The sequence below is a fragment of the Melospiza georgiana genome, chromosome 10 (genome assembly GCF_028018845.1).
Source record: "Melospiza georgiana isolate bMelGeo1 chromosome 10, bMelGeo1.pri, whole genome shotgun sequence".
Lineage (NCBI taxonomy): Eukaryota > Metazoa > Chordata > Aves > Passeriformes > Passerellidae > Melospiza > Melospiza georgiana.
In genome coordinates, this window is record NC_080439.1 from 20,029,217 (window position 1) to 20,046,969 (window position 17,753).

The following is a 17,753-nucleotide window of genomic DNA, read 5'->3' on the forward strand; positions in this document are numbered from 1 at the left end:
TCATGTCCGCTTCCAGGTGAATTGCAGGAGATCCCCAAGTGAACCACCAAGGCACCTCTTGCTCTTACACCTTGAATTGGCTTTAAAAACAACACTCCCTATCACTCCTCATTGGGGTTTTCTTTTGCATGCAGTCAATGGAGTCTCCTTAAGAATTTCTGAGAGTTTTTCTGGATGCATGAATTCATGGCTTGGGTCCTTTGAGCTTTGCAGGCTGGAGAGGGATGCTGGAGGCTCATGTGAGTATTCCTGTTTTCCTACAGCAGTGCTTCTGGGAGTCGAGTGTTTATGTAACTCCTGTTAAAGGAAAAAGGGATTCTGAGCAGGCAGGAAGAAGAAAAGCCTGGGAGCTGAAGTTGGATGTACTCTGAGGTTATGAAATCAGACCAAGTGGCCATCCCTGGGCCTTTTGGATAGTGAGTGATGGGACTGAATTCCCACGGGGTGACTGTGGATATGTCCATGGGGGCAGATCTTCATGTCCCAGCTGTCTGAAATATTCATAAACTTCCTTTCAGGGAGAAAAATCCCCAGCAAACAGTAAATAATTGTCTGATACATGGAACCAGGGGCACTCACTTTCTTCTGGGGACGGGTTTTGGCTTTTGTTTAACAACACCTACAAATCTGAAATACCAGAACCCATTGCAGAGGGAAATTTCTGGTTGCCTGAATGGTTTTGATCCCCTCTGTAAATCTGTGTGGAGAGGCATTTTTCTCACTGTTCTTTATTTCCTACCCTGATTTCTAACCTGTCTTCTCATTTGTTTTATGTCCCTGTCCTTCACTGCAGGATGGCATCACCTCCTCATACAGCAGGGTCTGCCAATTCTGTTATTTGCTCTTTACTTCTTTTTCCAGCTCGTTAATGAAGAGGTGACAACAGATGGGTCTGGGAGTGATCTCTGCTGAGCCCACCAGGCACATCTCCCCTTCCTGACATGCTGCTGTTTGTCACCTTGCCTGCTTTATGGTTCCTCTCTCCCTTCCTGAGGCACACGCCTTTTCTCATGTCCAAGTCGATTTGAGCAGAGCATCAGAGTGATCTTTCCTGGGATGCTGGCTCAAATGTGTTTGTAAAGCTGAAATACAGTTTTCTGCTTCACTTGGATGGCAGAATGGAGCACGTTGGACTAGGTAAGGTCTGAAAAATCATTGTTCTGGTTATTTCAGGCCACGTTTGTTGTTGAGGATGGCTCAGCCTTGGGAACCCTCGCTGGATGTGTCCCCCATCCTGGTGGTCTCTGCTCTCAGCAGGGGCATTGGCTGCAGCTCTTGGCCACAAGCAGCTGGCGAGGTTTGACAGGGACACCAGCCTTGCTACCCAGTGTCTCCCTTGCAGGGAGAGGCAGGCAAAGAACCTCTGTGTCCTACAGCCACAAGCTACAGCAGGGAGGAACTGAAGGTCTTGGAGCAAACAAAGCTAAGAGGAAATGTTCTATCACAGTTGAGAACTTCACCCCTGGAGGGCCTGGTCTGTGACCCCTCCTTGCCTTGGGATGTGGCTGCTACCAGCAAGGTGAGAACATGGCAATAAATTTCATATGACAGGTCTCAAATAGAAATGTGGCTTAGCTTTCCACCCCTCCCTTGGCTGGGACAAAGCTTGGGCACGGGCAGGAAGCCTTTGTCTGTCCCTCCTTGGAGCCAGCAGGATGTCCCAGAGTGGCTGTGCTCTGGAACAGCCTCTGCTTGCACTCTGGCAGAGCCAGGATTTACCTCATGGCATCTGATGATTTTCCCTCCCCCCTAATTGGTTCCGTTAATTTATTGTGGACAGGAGCTTGTTCTGCCAAGTGCTAATTGCAAAGGTTATTGTTTCTGCCCTTTTCAGAGCACAGCAGGAAACCCCTCAATTCCATCACATGAAAAACAAGACAAAAAATGCCAGAAGTTTCTGTGCTGGATGTGTATCCATCATCCCATGTGCTGTTTGTGCCACAGAGGAGCATCAGCTGCCATTTCCTTTCCTTTGCAGGGGGACTCTCCTCTCCATGACATGGGGGCTTGGCTCCTCCTCACCATGATGAAACGTGCCCTGGATCCCAGATGTCCTTCATCCTGTGACCTGTTTGGGCCTGGATTGGGACGTAGGATGCGTGCATTCCAAAGGCTGGAAGCTGATGAAATGATGCCATTCCCTGTGTGGGAATTCTTCCTGTCCTTGAGCACGTCTGGATGGCACGAGGTGGTGGCACCTTGTCCCCCACCATGGTTTCTGGTGGTGTCTGATGCTGCCTTCTCCACGCCGTGGGGGAATCAGCGTTGTTCCCAGGTTATCTGAGCTGGCTATAGCCCCTCCTTCCCCTGGTGAAGGGAGCCAGGCACCCTGGAATCTGGAAGGGTTTTCCTGGCTACACAAGCTGGGCACCTTGGGTGAAGTGGGATGTCTCCAAGCTTTTTTCTAGCACAGGAAAGGAGGAACAGTTACTGCTCCTAACTGGAGTTATTTATCTGCTGCCAGGGCTTCAGCATCTGCCTGGATTAATCTGGATTTCGTGGTGGGCAGCAGCCATTCAGCTCAAGTGCCTGGCATTACAGTCCTGGTGGATTTTGGAGGTGAAAAGCCCAGAGTCTTTCACGGGGGTTTCTGCCAAGCTGTAAAGCTCATCCTGGTTCTCCACGCTGCTGGAAAACCTGGTGGAGCTCTTCCTCCTTGGTGAGGCCATAGGTGTTCCTGCCATGCCCTGTGAGCATCCTTTCCCTGTGCTTTCCACAGCCTGTGTCCCCTGGGGCTCTGTATTTGCTCTCCCAGGCTTTGTTCCCACCACAGGGTTTACTCTGGCTCATTTCCTCTTTATCTCGTATCATGGCTGCTGTTTGTTTTTGTTCAGCAGCTCAGAAGCTTTTGGAAGTGAGTGTTTATAAACAAAGGGATGTTTGGGATTACATTTGGATCCAGCAGCAGGCTCCAGGGGCATTTTGTACAGATTATGGGGATGACTTTGTGCTGTTTCTTCCCTGCCCTCTGGCCCAGTATCCTTCTCATGCAGTCTTTTCCACAAAGCTCAGGCTTTGCCCTCCTCTTATTCTCTCTCTGGTCTCACTTCCAGCAGGTGCCCAAGGTGAACCATCCCTCACTGGGCAGATATGCACAGACTAACAGATTAATGACACATATTTCATTCTGTTCCAGCCTAGTCTAATGAAACATGATAAATGTTTTATTCCAAGTTTTACCAGCATTCTGTTTCCTCTATCCAGAAAGTCTGGCTGGCACCTGTGGGCAGCACTCGCGTTTGAAAGAAGCACCGTTACAATCTAGATTTGAGGGAAGGAGTGCATATATCAAATTTAAAGGCGCTTTTGAGCTTAAGATATAAAGGCAAATTACATTTTATAGTGTGACTTTAATAGCTGAGGAGCTGTGCAGGCAGTGAGGTGGCTGGTGGCAGCTCAGGCAGTATGTGGGACACCGTGCCAGCCATATGTGTCGCCATATCTCACACGCAGCCTTGCAAGTCATTGCTTTTTATTGAAGGCAGGAACTTGCCAGGATGTCAAGGCTGTCTTCTGCACTTTTGAAGAAGTGCCATGCTGTCTGTAGTCCCCAAAGGCTGGTGACAGGAGGGCAGCAGGCACAGCCCCACCAGGTATCTCCTGTTCTCTGGGCCCCGTGTGGGGGGACTGAGGCTGGGCTCCACTTCAGCACCTGCCCTTTTCTCTCCATAATGAAGAGTCCCTTTTTATTCCTGTGTGCCAGGCTTCTTTCCTTCTGCCTTCATCCTCATGCTTTCCATCTGTCCTTCTGCCTAGCCATCCTTCCTCACAAATTCACAAATCTTTCCTTCCCAAATTTTGGCTGAGCCTCCCTCTCTTTGTGTTGGGTGCTTTGTGAAGGCTCTTGCTAATACCTGGCCAGGATGAAAGCCTGACCTCTTGCAGGGCCAAATGAGGTAGCATTTTTTCACATTGTTGGCCAGAGGATGGACTTCATGGATGTGTATCTCCCAGATATCCCAGGGCTTTCCCTGGGGCTCAGTGTGTGCGCTCTGAAAGCTGCTTGTAGGAGAAAAGACAGCTCCATGTGGTGCATTAAATGGGTGTTGTTTCACATGCCTCAAACTGAGGAAGATTTCTGGTAGTGAAAAAGTCCAATCACAAAGGAATCTTTCTTGGTTATTCAATTTGTGCTGTATCTTGTTAGAGGGGAAAACCAACTGTTATCTGCCCAGGAAAGGTTAATATAATAATAAGCAGATACTGGCTTCTATTGAGATGAACATGATGATTTATTGACCCGAGAGGCAAGAGAATAAATTCTTGCATTTTCTAGAATGGTGAGACCACACACATTGGTGTCACCAAAACACATTGGTGTTTGTAGTTGCTTTTTCAGTGAGACAAGTAAATATGGTAGGCTTCCAACAGGTACTTCACCTTGTTTCTTTAGAGAAAATGTCAATTTAGAAATGCTCCCTTTCGATGTTTTTGTCCTTGAAAACACTTCATGAAGTATTTAAAAGTATTTTCGTAAAAACCAACCAAACAATAAAAGCAACTCCCAAGGGTCACAGTAGTTTTGGATTGCCAGATGTATTTCTTGAATAAATGATATCATTTTATTTAATTTTATTTTGCTTTATTAGAGAAAAGCTCGGCTTTCAGCTTCTAAGCCTGGCAGCTTCCAGCCTGATCAGAGATGTTTCTGCACACGTTTTCATTTCGACTGCAAGCCCGTTTGTCATTTCTGAAATGCCTCAACTCAGAAATGTCAAGCATCTCTTGTAGTCAGCACGGAGAAAGGCGGCTCAGAATGCTGGCACCTGCTGCAGGGAGCAGCATCCTGCTGCCATGGGCCACACAGCCATGGGTGTGGGGGATTATTTGGGAGCAGGGAGGTGTGCAGCACGTGGGGAATAACTGGTGCTTGGTTGGGCTGTGGTGGGTATCACCCTCCACAAGAAGTGTTTGATGGAGTTTTCTCCTCTTCCAGAGCTGGTGGTGCCCAAAACCTGATCCTGGGAGCTGGTCCCTGTCAGCTGCTCCTGCTGGGTGAGAAACACAAATCCCTGCGTTGTAGCACGCCAAGGGGATGGGCATGGCAGGAATTGTAAACACACCCGGTGGGAAGAGGGAGAGGAATTGCACTTTTCCAACTTGAACAAAGTGACATGAACGGGGATATTATTTTAGAAAGTTTATCTCTTTTGTATCTATGGTGACAAGATCTTTATCGGGGTAAGACAGACTCCCGGGCTGTCTGCTCCTTGTTATCTCAGGGTAGGATGACAGTCTAAGTGTCACGTCTAGAAATGTTATCTCTCCTTTATTATTTCACTTGTGAGGGGCTAACTGGAGTGTTATCAGGGTGTTTACAATCAAAACACGTGCAGCTCAAGTGATAAAAGGGAGAACAGACATCTGATCTCCAAGGATATGAAGACAATGCAGCCTTGAGCAGGAGGAGATGGATCTTATTATTGAAAATGGTTTGGCAGGCTGGGAATGGACAAACAAATTCAGATCATAAGCTTGAGAGATGGGCTGAGGGAGAGGCTCACACTCAAACTCCTGCAGAAAATGGAAAAGTGATTGTATCAACAGCAGTCTTGGCTAAAAGAGAAATATTTTCCCATAAAACTTTTATGACTTCTTCTTTCTCTTTCTGTACTCTCTTCTCACTTGGAATGTGGTATGGAAAGCTGTCAGGACCAGCAAGTGGAGCAGAGCTGCTCTAAGCCAGTGAGGATCTGAGGAAGCTTAGCCAGGCTTGGAGGGAGGAGAGCAGGGAACTGCCAAGGCCACTGCTCAGGGAGCTCATTTCGATTAATTCCTTATCTTGCCTGGGTCAGTGCTGAGTTAATTTACAGAGGGCACAGACACAGGGTTAGTGGTGACCATAAACCTTATCTGTGATCTCTTTAGGGACAGGGAAGCTAAATCCCTAAAGGGCTTAGGGATCTGACCCTGGGATGCTTCTGCTGCTGGTAATTGAGAGGAGTTCAAATCCGTCCCAGACATCAGATCCTCGTTAACCTACAGCAGGAGCAGACCAGGTGCCAAGTGGTGTCAGGTTGTTTATCTAACATGAATAATCCTCAGTAATTAAAAATGGGGTTGTGCAATGTTCTGTCCAAATCCAGGCCTGACTCCTGGATGTTGTTGTGCTCTTGGCTGGAATGGGCTGCCTGTTTTCTCTGGTGTTGTGGAGGATGTGGGAGGCACATTGCATGCCTTCCTTCCTCTCCATGCCAATGGTCTCCAGGCCAAGCTTTGTGACTCCTGTCCCACAAAAAAGATGATTTTCTATCATCTTTCCTCCCTTGTTTGTCTGTCCTGTGAGGTGATGGCACATAGAGAATGAGCAGAGGGTCAGTGGTGGCCTCTGAGCCAGGAGGAGACCCAAGATGGAGCACAAATTCCAGCACCAAGGTTCCCTCTCTCCTTCAGGAAGGAGATGGGCAGGTTAGAGGGGCTCTGGATGTAGATGAGGGCTGGTGGAGGATGAAAATGGTGGGCTCCTACTGACATCTGAGCATCTCTGTTGGCCTGGCTAAAAATGGGAAATGAATTCCTGCTAAATAATTACCAGAAAATTCCTGGTAAAGGGAATGAATGAACATGAACTTGTGGGCAGTGTTATTGTGCCTGGGCCTGTCTGCTTAACTCCATGTTCCTCTTGCTTTGAGGACCCCCTAAATCTACCTGTTTTCAACCTGAGTGCCTCTCACCTCCCTCTAAGGACTGACACCACAGGGAGCCCTTCCTCACCTCGGGGGAGAGCAAGGCAGCATCTCCTCCACCTTGTTTATGAGAAACAATCTCTGGTGGTGGCTTTCTTGTGTGAAAGCCCAGCTTTGGAGGGCCCCTGGGGCCACTTTGTACAGTGGCAGTGACCCACTGCTCCCCCCTGCCCTTCATCTCTCACACCTTTAATTGCACTTGTGTTTCTGGGGCGGATGGAATTCATTATCCAGCAAACAATGTCCTTTGCAATATCAGCCTTAATTAACTGCTCCCCTCTGTATTTTTTCTGCGCTTATCCTCTCCAAATCTCCGTGCTGAGCCAGGCTGACGGCCCCCCACATGCATCAGTGCCAGCCAGTGAGCCATGACCAGATAAGAAGAAATGGAATTCCTTATCTCTTTTTTACAAATACATACACATGCACACACAAACACACAAACCTGGAAAAGGTCAAGGTTACTGGGAAGGGAGAAGGCCCTTCAAGACAACAAAACCCCTTCTCTTTTAAAATCTCCATAGCAACTGGATGGAGCATCATGGGATGTCGAGATGAGAGAGGACTATTCTTCCCCTACAACACTCTTTCCACTTCATTAGACTCTTTATCAAGTATCTCTGCGCTGGGCTGAGTGAATTTTTTGTGTTGGGGAGCAGTGCAGAGGACTCAAAAGCATCCTGACCTTTTCAGTGGGACTTTGGGAGTTCCTTGTGGGAGTTGCATCCTCTTCCCCTGCCTTCCTCCCCCACAGCCCCCTTGTCTCTGGTTCACATGACCTTCTCATCAAAAACCCTGTGCCTGGTGAGGTATGAAGGGTTTCTTTAGAAGGAGAAAGGAGCAGGGAAAAAGAAGAGAGGAGTATGAGAATGTCCTTCGCTGGCTCTGGAGGTGTCAAGACCCCGGCTGTCAGAGCTGTGCATCTGCAGGGAAGATTAATGAGTCTGCTTAGAGGAAATCCAAATAAAATAGAGCAGAATAAATACCAAGTGACTGTGTGGGTGACGAGGGGAAGGGTGAGGAGGGAGCAAGGGAGTGTGACAGGGCAGAAGTAGATATTCCTCAGTCTGGTAAGTGTTTGAATTCCCCATGGAGGAGTGAGTTAGCACAGGAAAGGGCTTTGGATTTAATCCTGTTGTCCTCAAGTGCCAGGGCTGTGCATGGGTCTGTGAGAGCCTTTAAAGCACTGGTTGTACTGAGGCACAAACACTGGGTATTTTTATCTCCTCTTCCCTAGGAAAGCATTCACCATGGAGAAGAATTTTGTGTTCAGCTTCTCAACCCTTGGCCTGCTTTGTCTCAAGGTGCTTTGAACTGCTCTGCAGTGGGAGCACTGGTTGTTCTCAGGAAACATCAGAGCCTGGATTGTGTTGGGCAGAGGCTCGGAGTGTGGGGAGGAAGGGATTTAAACCTTCCTATGGATCCAAAGCAGGGTGGGCAGCAGGAAAGGGGTTGGGATTGTGCCCCTCTGCCCTGCTCAGGTGAGACCCCACCTGCAGAGCTGCCCCAGCCCTGGGGCCCAGCACAGGAAGGAACTGGAGCTGCTGGAGAGAGCCCAGAGGAGGCACCAGGGTGAGCAGAGGGATGGGGCAGCTCTGCTGGGAGGAAAGGCTGGCACAGCTGGGACTGTTCACCTGGAGGAGAAAAGCTCTGGGGTGACCTAATGGTGGCTTTTCAGTACCTGAAGGTGCAAGAAAGATGGAGAATATTTCATAGGGTCTGGAGTGCCAGGACAAGGGGGAATGCCTTCAAACTGACAGAGGATGGGTTTAGATTAAATATTAAAATAAATTCTTGGCTGTGAGGGTGGGGAGGCCCTGGCACAGGGTGCCCAGAGAAGCTGTGGCTGCCCCTGGATCCCTGGGAGTGTTCCAGGCCAGGTTGGACAGGGCTTGGAGCCACCTGAGATAGTGGAAGGTGTCCCTGCCCATGGCAGGTGGGTGGAATTGGTTGGTCTGTCAGGTGCCTTCCAAACCAGGCTATCCTGTGATTCCATGATTCAGTGGTGGCATCCCACAGGAGAAACTGGACCTTGGAGCTGACCTTCCTAGGGGAACTGTGACTTTGCTTTGGAATTGTTGTTACTTTTTGCTTTTAATCCTCTGGATTTTCACTTCTTCCAGGGAGCCACACGTGACAGTCTGCAGGTGAATTTGAGCAGACCTCACACCACGAGCACCCAGCTGAGCATCTCTCCCCACCAGCCTCAGGGTCTGCCATTCTGAATGTTTGAATCCACATGAATCAGACAAGGAGAGGGGCTTGTTACCATGGCCAGAATTGATTCAAAAAGTGTTTGTAAAGAGCATTGAGGCTGGACATGCTTGGACTGTGTGCTCCTGAGCTGTAAGATTTACATGGGTGTTTTAGGGGAAAAAAAACATAAAAAAAAAGAAAAGAGCTCTGCACTTTCAGTAGAAGTCAGGCTATGAATATCCCAGTCCCACTGCTTCAATCCCCACGGGAGTAATTTTCAGGAGGGAAATCCCATTAAGTCATAAAGAGCTCTTAAGTAGTTCCCTCTGATGAATTTGTGGCACTCTGCAAGTCCCATAATTCCCAATATCCAGATGAGGAAACTGAGGTTAAGTGACTTAGCCAAGGTCATGTAGCAAATCAATAACCACTCCAGCCCCTCTGCTGTTCACTCCATGTGTCTCTGCTGTCAGCAAAGGGGATCAATCCTCCCCACCCCTGCCCCAGCCCCAGGGATGGGCACCCAGGCTGTGAAATGTTGGATTATCTGGGAAAAGAGGCCCATCTTCATTGAGAGAGCTGGGCTGGGGGAGCAGCCCTGGGGTCTCTGTCAGCCTCTGTGTGTTCTTCCTCTTTCCCACTGCTCAGCTTTCCCCCTCCATGTTTCAGCTTCCTCTGCTCATTTCTTGAGCTTGTGGAGGGGGATGTACCAAGAGTTTGGGGTTATTTGAGGAGTGGAGAGGTGTGTTTTCCCTCTAAGCTTGCTTCCTGTGCATGGCTGGTCCCAAGAAAAAGGGTTGTTTTCCCTGGGATCAGGCAGACCCTAATTCTGGGAGTCTCAGGTTACTTATTCCAGTTCACCTGTTTGTTGGCTTCATCAAGGAATCCCAGAGTGGTTTGGGTTGGGAGGGACTGTAAAGCCCATCCAGTTGCATCTCCAGGGATGTCTTCCACCATCCCAGGTCACTCCAAGCCCTGGCCTTGGACACTCTCAGGGATCCAGGGGCAGCCACAGCTTCTCTGGGCACCCTGTGCCAGGGCCTCACCTCCCTCACAGGGAAGGATTTCTCCTGTCTGTCCAATCTAAATCTGTTGTCTCTCCACTTTAAGGCCATTACCCCTTTATCTCTTGTTTCCAGCCCTCAGGAGTCACACAGGAAAGGGAGATGCTGGATGAAGGCATCTTCCACTTCCCAAGCAGATGTTTCTCCCCCTGACAGTGCCTTGCTTCCCTGTTCTTCTCCTCCAGCTTTCCTGCAGCTACTTCAGAGCTATTTGAATTCCTGGTCCTGCTCTTGCTGCTGCTTGGCTGTCAGGCTCTGCTCCCCTCCCAGGTAAAAGAGTCAAAAGCACAGCTGGAATTTTGGGGTTCACCCACTGACACCTGGCTTCCCTGTGCTGCCTGGAGTGCATCCCACATCCCTGCTGGATGCTTCCCCCAGAGGCTGGGCCTGACAGGTTCATGAGAAGTTGTTCTCCATGCCAGGCTCCTTCATGCTTTGCTGTAAGGGTGGCATGTGCTCCATTCATGTCTCCTCTTTCCTCCTGATCAGCACTTCTCCAGGTGTTTGGCACTTGCCAGACCTCTGGCATCCCTAATCCTGCCCAGCTTAACCTGCAGGAAAGGTGCTTTTGGGAATATTGCAGGTGGGATGGTCAGGAGGAAGGTCAGCACCCCCCTGCACCACCTCTCATGGATTTACAGCTCCTCCAGGAGTGCCCTGACCTAATCCAGAGCCTGCTCTGTGTCACAGCCCTGGTGCTGATCTGGCACTGCCTTTCCCAGCATGGCTGGCACTGGGATGATGGATGAGAGCTGCTGCAGGGGAGAGCTTGGTCCTGCAGCTCCTGGAGGCTCTCCAAGCCTGGCTTTGCAGTTGGCCAAGTGTTCCACTTGTTTTGATGCTTTTCATGTCTTTGGGCAGCTTGCTGTGTTTATTTTGGGGGGAAGGTCAGCACTCCCAGCTGATGCTGGGAGAATGCTCAGGGGGAGAAGCATCCCTGGAGCCAGCCCTCCTTTCAGCAGCACATGGCAAAGCTCTGAGCCTTCCCTTTCAGTGGGAGGCACAGGAGATATTTTGGACTGCAAGCTGTGGCTTTAAAAAAACCCACCCAGTAGTGATTTGAGGTTTTCTTCTTGAAGCCTTCCTGACTTTGAACATAAATTGCATCTGTTTTGGTAAGCAGGCTACCAGCAAGCCAGACCTGTTCCTGGGATTACTGTGACCACAGGTATAGCTGTTTGTTTTCCATGTGGCATGACTTAGGCCTCTTTTCCCTGCCATTGTGCGCTTGGATTTTACCTTCCTGCACGTCGTGGCATTTTGGAAAGAGCTGCTTGTTTTACAGAGCAGCTGTGTTGTCTTAATGCAGCTGCAACGTGTGTTTGTCTCGGGGCACAGCAGGGCTAGGCAGAGGTTTTATTAGATCATTCCAAGTCCCAATAATCTCTGAGTCTCTCAGATCTGTGGCTGTCAGCAGTGCTGCTCTCACTCCGTGGGACGGGGCTGGAAGCTGAAGATGGGAAATCACTTGTGTGTGATCCTTTATCTGCCTCATCTCACAGCCACTGCTGCCCTCCTGGCTGTTTGTGGCAGCCAGAGAGCACCTAATTCTTGTCTCCCAGACCTTGAACCACAGCCTGGCAGCCTCCAAGGGATCCTCCCTGCTTGGGGTGCTGTTTGTGGGAGTGCTGCTGGTGGCTCTGGATCCCACGGAGTGTTCCCATCCCATCACCACCGGCTGCCAGCTTCGGGATCACGGTAAGGCTGCTGCTCCCTGCCCCCAGAGTGTGTTCTGTGTGTGTCCTGCTGCCAGAGCTGGGCTTTGCTGCCTGCTTTTCGTCTTCCCACTTAGAGTCTCCTGGGTGCCCTGTGTTTGGATGTGTGCTCTCTGACTGGGGTGAATTCCCTCGGTGCTAGCAAATGTTTTATTTCATTGCTGCACTCCCCTGCCTTGCACCCCATCCTGTGATGGGCACATTGCTGGATCAGAGATGTCTTGTTGCTCTCAGACTGGTTTCCTTTTCCTGCAGTGCATTCCCAGTGTGTATTGCTACTGTCACATATTGCTGTACTGCTCTCCTCTCACCCAGTGCTGGCTGCAGTGTGCTTGGGAGACATCCCACTTCTTAAACACCATTTGAGGTTTTCTCTGGCAGAGATAATGTGGGGATCATGCAGGTCACTCCCTCTTTTAATTCCTGGTGTTTATCAGCTGTAAATTCACCTCCTGCAGCTTTTGCTCCACGGCTCCATGAATGAACTTTTATTTTAGGCTTGTGTAGCATCTCCTGTGCTGACTGTACCCCTTGTATTCCAGTCTGTGCTTTTCCTTGGCATACAGCTTAGAACTCCCATTGTCCTCACGCTGTTGTGACTGGTGGAGTCCTTTTAATTTGTCTGTATTTTGCTGCATCTTTGTTTCCTTCCTTTTAGAGCATCAGGGAGGTCTTTGTTGTCCAGCACGATCACGGCTGCTATGTGTCACCATGCCTCTGCTTGCTTGTTTGGGAGCTGCTGGTTTCCTAAAACTCAGCCTGGAAAGGGATGCAAATCACATCCTTGGGCTGCTCTGATCCATGTTCTCACTAAATGTGCATTGCTGTGTTGTCCCAGCAGCTTCTTGTCCCTTTGTTTGGCTGCTTTTAACAATTCTTAGAGAGTTTAGGGGAATACACAGGGGTTTTCTCCTTCCTCAGTTCTTTCATGCAATTCTCTATTCAGGGAATTTCCTGCTGCTTTTTACTTAATTGTGGGTTTTTTTCTGTTGTTCCCCAAGGCCACCCAGGGAGTTGGACATCACGGAGCTGGACACACACCAGGGTAGGTAATGGATGTGACCCCCAAAATCGGAAAAGCCACCATGGAAAGCATGACTCAACCTGAAGGCTCTGGACTAGAGGAGGGAGACTTTCCCAGTCAGGGCAAACCAGGCAAGCTGTATTTTCTGATTCACCCCAGAGAGCTGCTCCTGGCCTGGCTTGGAGCAGTGTCCTGCATTTTCTTTCTCCCTCTGCGCCAGCTCATGTCTTTGCTATCACATAGGATCCGTGAGTGCTTTGCCTGAGCCAGCTTTGCTCAGCTCAGACTTCAGCAGATCCTGCATCTTGGTGGCATTTCCTGGGGCTTTGGCATCTTTTGTGCCTGGAGCAGGCAAAGCAAAGGGTCCCTCTGTGCAGCTTTGCTCCCCGTGGTGCCTCATTGTGCTGTTTGGCAGTGGGAAGGAGCATTTTGCCTCAAGTCTGCAGGGACACAGAGGGGCACCTTTAGTATTTGATGTTCCTGTGGGTCAGAAATGTCTTTGTGGAGGGTGTCAGGGGGTTTTCCTCAGCTTGCTGCTGGTGTGCAGTGCTGTGCTGCTCTTGGAATACAGCACAGGCTTTCCCCAGCAGTGTTTCAGCTCTTTGTTCTCTCCCTTATCCAGCCCCTCGGGTAATTGCCCAGTTTCCCCACAGTGAGCTAAAGAGCCTCCTATTGCTGAGCACAGCCCCTTTCATTGCTGCTGCTCAGGGCCAGGCTTTGGGATTCAGCCCCAGCCGTGCCTCCCCCTGTTCCTTTGGGTTTCTTCCTTGCCACGTTCACACCTTTCCACTTTCATGTACCTGCAGGAGCCGACTCGCTTCTGACACCGAGCTCAGTCTCCAAACATAAAAGAAGAGAAAGTCAGGACAGAAAAGCATTGGAGCTTTCTTCTTCCTCCACACCTGCTGTTCCTGGTCGTCAGGCACTTCCAAAGAGGAGAGTTCTCCAAGTTCCCAGTCATTACCCTTTACATAAGCATAATATAGTGCTGCACTTCCTACAGGGAAGCTATCTATTGTAGCAATCTGTAAAACAAAAGCTGGATTGCTCCTTCTCCCATTGCTCCCAGAATCAAAAAGCTGCCTGCTGTTCCTCAAATGGGAAGGCTGAAAGCCTTCATCAGAGGGTAGTTCATTTTTACACGACATTTTTACACTCAAGCAAAACTGAAAGCAAGGCATAATTTGAAACAGCCACGCTCGCCGTTAGAGCAGAACCACACAAATAAAATGCCTGGGATGATGGAGTTGAATATGTTGCAGTCAGAAAAATGACAGCTTGCAGGGAACGAGGAAAACTAGATGGATGAATGGGAATTAGTGAGGAGCAGACTTCCAAGGCAGACAAATCAAATTGAGAGCGTGGATCATTAGATTCAAAGGAAGCAGGTAAGGAGTGCACTAAATTGTACCTTAAACAACAAACCAAGGGCTCCAGCCTCCAGGGAGAGGGGATGGAACAGGGCTGGGGATATGGGAGTGGCTCCCAGGTGTGTCCTGGCCACTGGCTTTGTGACCTCACCCAGGTCACCCTGTGTCCTTCACATCAGCTCCTGTGCTGTGGGGCATGGCAGGCACTGGACATAGAGGATGCTTTGAAGATCTGCAGATGTGCCCAGCTCCAGAGGAGACAGCTGAAAGCTTCCTGGATGGCCTGTCCTGGCACCTGTCACCTTCCAGGGCTGCCACTGATATCCATTGTATGGAGCTGGCTCTTTGCCTGTTTGGTTTTTTTTTTTTTTTCCAGAAGGTGAAGGGATATACAAGGGGAGAAATTACTGTGTTGTTGAATTTTTCAAAATTAACTGTGCACGATTATACCCAAGGAAGTGGGGTGGAAGAAACACTTCACATACAGCAGCACTTTGCAGATGTGAGAAAATGTGACATGGTTTGGACCTGCCTGGAAACAGCTGAGCTGGGGGAATTTGTGTATTTTAAAAATAAAGCTCATGCTTTTCTTGGACAAACTTTCAGGTCACTGTAACACAGAACTGAAGGTCACAATTCCTAAGAAGATTATGAAATGCCCCAGATGCTCAGTGTGACAGTCTAGACAAGGCAGCTGAGGGAGAGATGCTGAAGGAAGTTCCTGGGACTGGTACAGGAAAGAAAAGCCCTCAGGATGGAAAACTCCACACAGAGCTTCCCTTGGTGCTCCCGCCTGGACACTCCTGCAGATCCCAGCTGAGTCCTGCTCAAGGATAAAACTCATGGTCACAGGGGAACCACTCCCATTGGAATCCCATCTGGCTGATTCCTCCATTTCAGCTGAGGTGGAAGTGTCACTGGATCTCACAGAGATGTGTGAATGGAATGATAAGGAAAGTTCTCCAGCAGGAGCTGAAAAGCACCACCCTTGCTGGGAGTATAAACCAACAGATGCTTTACAAAAGCAAAAGTGATCTGATCATTCCCACAAGAACCATAGAATCATAAAACCATGGAAAGGTTTGGGTTGGAAGGAACCTTAAAGCTCATCCAGTCCCACCCCTGCCATGGGCAGGAACACCTTCCACTGTCCCAGGCTGCTCCAAGCCCTGTCCAGCCTGGCCTTGGGCACTTTCAGAGATGGGGCAGCCACAGCTGCTCTGGGCAACCTTTGCCAGGGCCATTTTATAAACCTGATGTTAGTGCTGTGTAATTGAGGGAAAGGCATCCCCTGCTGTCCCGTGTTATCCATCGTTATCCCAGGTTTAGCCACTTGAACCTGTTACTGAGCTGCACTGATCTGAACATGGCAGTTGTTAGGATTCTTCTCCCCTTCATTCCTTAATTAATAGTCTGTTTATTTTATCAAATGCTTTATTGGTGAAGATGTTCAGCATGTCCAGAGCTTTCCCATCCCCTTGGCAGCCTCCCACATTTCGCCCTGCCATCAATCCCATCCTAATTCGCTTGCCATGCAAGGTGCTACCCTGCTGGTTTAGTTGGCCAGCCTGGGATGTGGTTCCTTCCAGCAGCCCTTAAGAAAACCCTTGCACATCCTTTCCTTCATTTTATCCTCTTTTTCCTTTTAGCTCTGGTTGTTTGCAGCAGGCTCTGGCAGCTGTAAATGTTAGTTAAAGCCTTATTGATGCCCGGTGCTTTCCAGCCGCCTGGTGCAGCGGTTTATTTGGGTCTCTGGTGATGTTTAGAGATGCATTTCCTCTCATCTTTCCCAGCTATATTTTACTGTTTGCTCATTTGCTTGATGACAGTTTGCTGCTGGGTTTTGGAAGAGCTTTGCAGTGCATTATCTTGTGAGTTAATCCTGACCTGCTTCCTTGGCTCCAGCAGCTGCCCTGGCACGTCCTGAGCCGGACGCTGCCGCTGTCAGGAATTTTCTGCCAGGTTTTTGCTGTCAATATTTTTGGCCATTGCTCTGTGTCAGTCACGTCTGGATTAAGCTCCCCTGTGATATCCTGAGGGCGAGATGAGCTGTGTCACTGCACAAGGGATCAGCCTTGGTGCTGTGGGGGAGGTTCCTGAGGGTTGGAGAAGCTCCAGCCCACGGGGTCTGGCTGGGATGGTTCTTGCTATGAATCCACGCTCTGTGATTCTTGAGCTGTCCTAGGAGACTGCTTCACCTTTTTCAGGATGATTTAAGAGGATGTGCTGTTCAGGATTCCCACTCGAGTGTTATTTATTAGTTTTGTAGTGTCTTCCAGGCTGCTTTCTTCAGGCTAGTGTTGATTCCTTGGGGACAAAGGAAACAAAGGCAGGAGAACGCTTGCAGGAGGGATAAAACAGGAGTCTGACTGATATCTTCTCTCTCTCTCTCCATGGTGTTTTTTCACAGATCAAAAATCAATTAAGGGCGAATTTCACTGGGAACTCTTTAAACAATGTGATATTTCATTAGAGATTATTGCAGGCTCTTTAACATTTGCAGTCCAGGTGTGAATTACAAAATTAGCCAGATTCCTTTAATGATTTCCTCCGAGGTAACATTCCTCCAAGCACCCTGTGCCTGGAGCAAGCTGTGCAGCTGCTGCTGGAGAAGGGGTGTTTATTGCCTCCCCCCACATCCTGATGGAGACACAAGACTGGAGGACTGGTTTTGATTGTGACAGCAGCCTGGCTGGGCACAGGGTTTTGGCCTGGAAGATGAGAACTGAAGCAAATAAGAGTGGAATGCTGTAGGAGAGGTAGAGAGGAGCTTTGAGATGAGCAGATTTGTTTTTTTTTTCTCCAATCCCTTATTGAGCTGTTAGCAGCACAAGCTTGTGCCTTTTTGAGACTTCCCTATGGCTTTCCAGGTCCTTCCCTTGCTCCTGGATCTGTCCCTGCTGCCATCTGAACCCCACAGCACAGAGACAGAAGCACTTTGGAGGTGCCAGTGAGCTTTCACTGCCATCTGGATTTCTTGGGACACAGCACTCCTTCCAAACCCTTCCCCTCCTGAAGGCACAAAGAGCTGAGCAGTCTGGGTCCTCTGCTCCAGTGCAACTCCCTCTCCATCATTAATCCTGCCTGGAACTTGCCCTTTTCAGTGCCCATTCCCTCCCTCGTCCATCTTGCCTTATTCACAGCCCAGTTATTAATCCTTATTTGGGGCTCATCTGTCTTAGTGAGCTCGGGGAGCCACCCCTGGCAGGGAGAGGAGCACCTTTCATTGCTTTCAGGGTGCTGTGGTTGGGTGGGAGGGAAATGGGTCAGTTTTGGGATGCACCACTGCAGGTTTGATCCAGCGGTTGCATTTCTTGAGTGCTGACTGCTCTCCCCACCTGAGCACCTGCTCTTCTTGGAAATGTTCCTTTTCTCTTCTCCTAAAACCATCACAGCTACAACAGCCTCTCCTCCCTCTCCCTTGAAGTCAGCTGGACCAGGATTTGTCCTCAGGGCTCCTGTAGAACCAGGTACATCTGTGTTTGTCCCACTCTGCCTCCCTTTTCCCATTTCTTGTCCCCTCACCTCAGTTCTGCCTGCATTCTTCTCTCCCTGCACAGCTCTGCCCTGCCCCAGGAGATGATGGAAGGTTCCTTTGCTCACTGCAGTGAGGAAAGGCAGCTGATAAAACCCCACCACTCTCTGCACTGACCAGAATTGCTTTCCTGGAGAACAGGAGCGAGAGGCAAACAGTTCTG

General features: G+C 49.5%; 1 long non-coding RNA gene across 1 annotated transcript; it reads left to right on the forward strand.

The window, feature by feature from the left end:
- The first annotated feature begins 11,482 nt into the window (after positions 1-11,482).
- Positions 11,483-17,332, forward strand: LOC131087741 (uncharacterized). The gene is made up of 3 exons (XR_009114908.1): positions 11,483-11,644; positions 12,663-12,706; positions 13,492-17,332. It is a non-coding gene; the product is annotated as an uncharacterized LOC131087741 (long non-coding RNA).
- Positions 17,333-17,753: the final 421 nt, after the last annotated feature.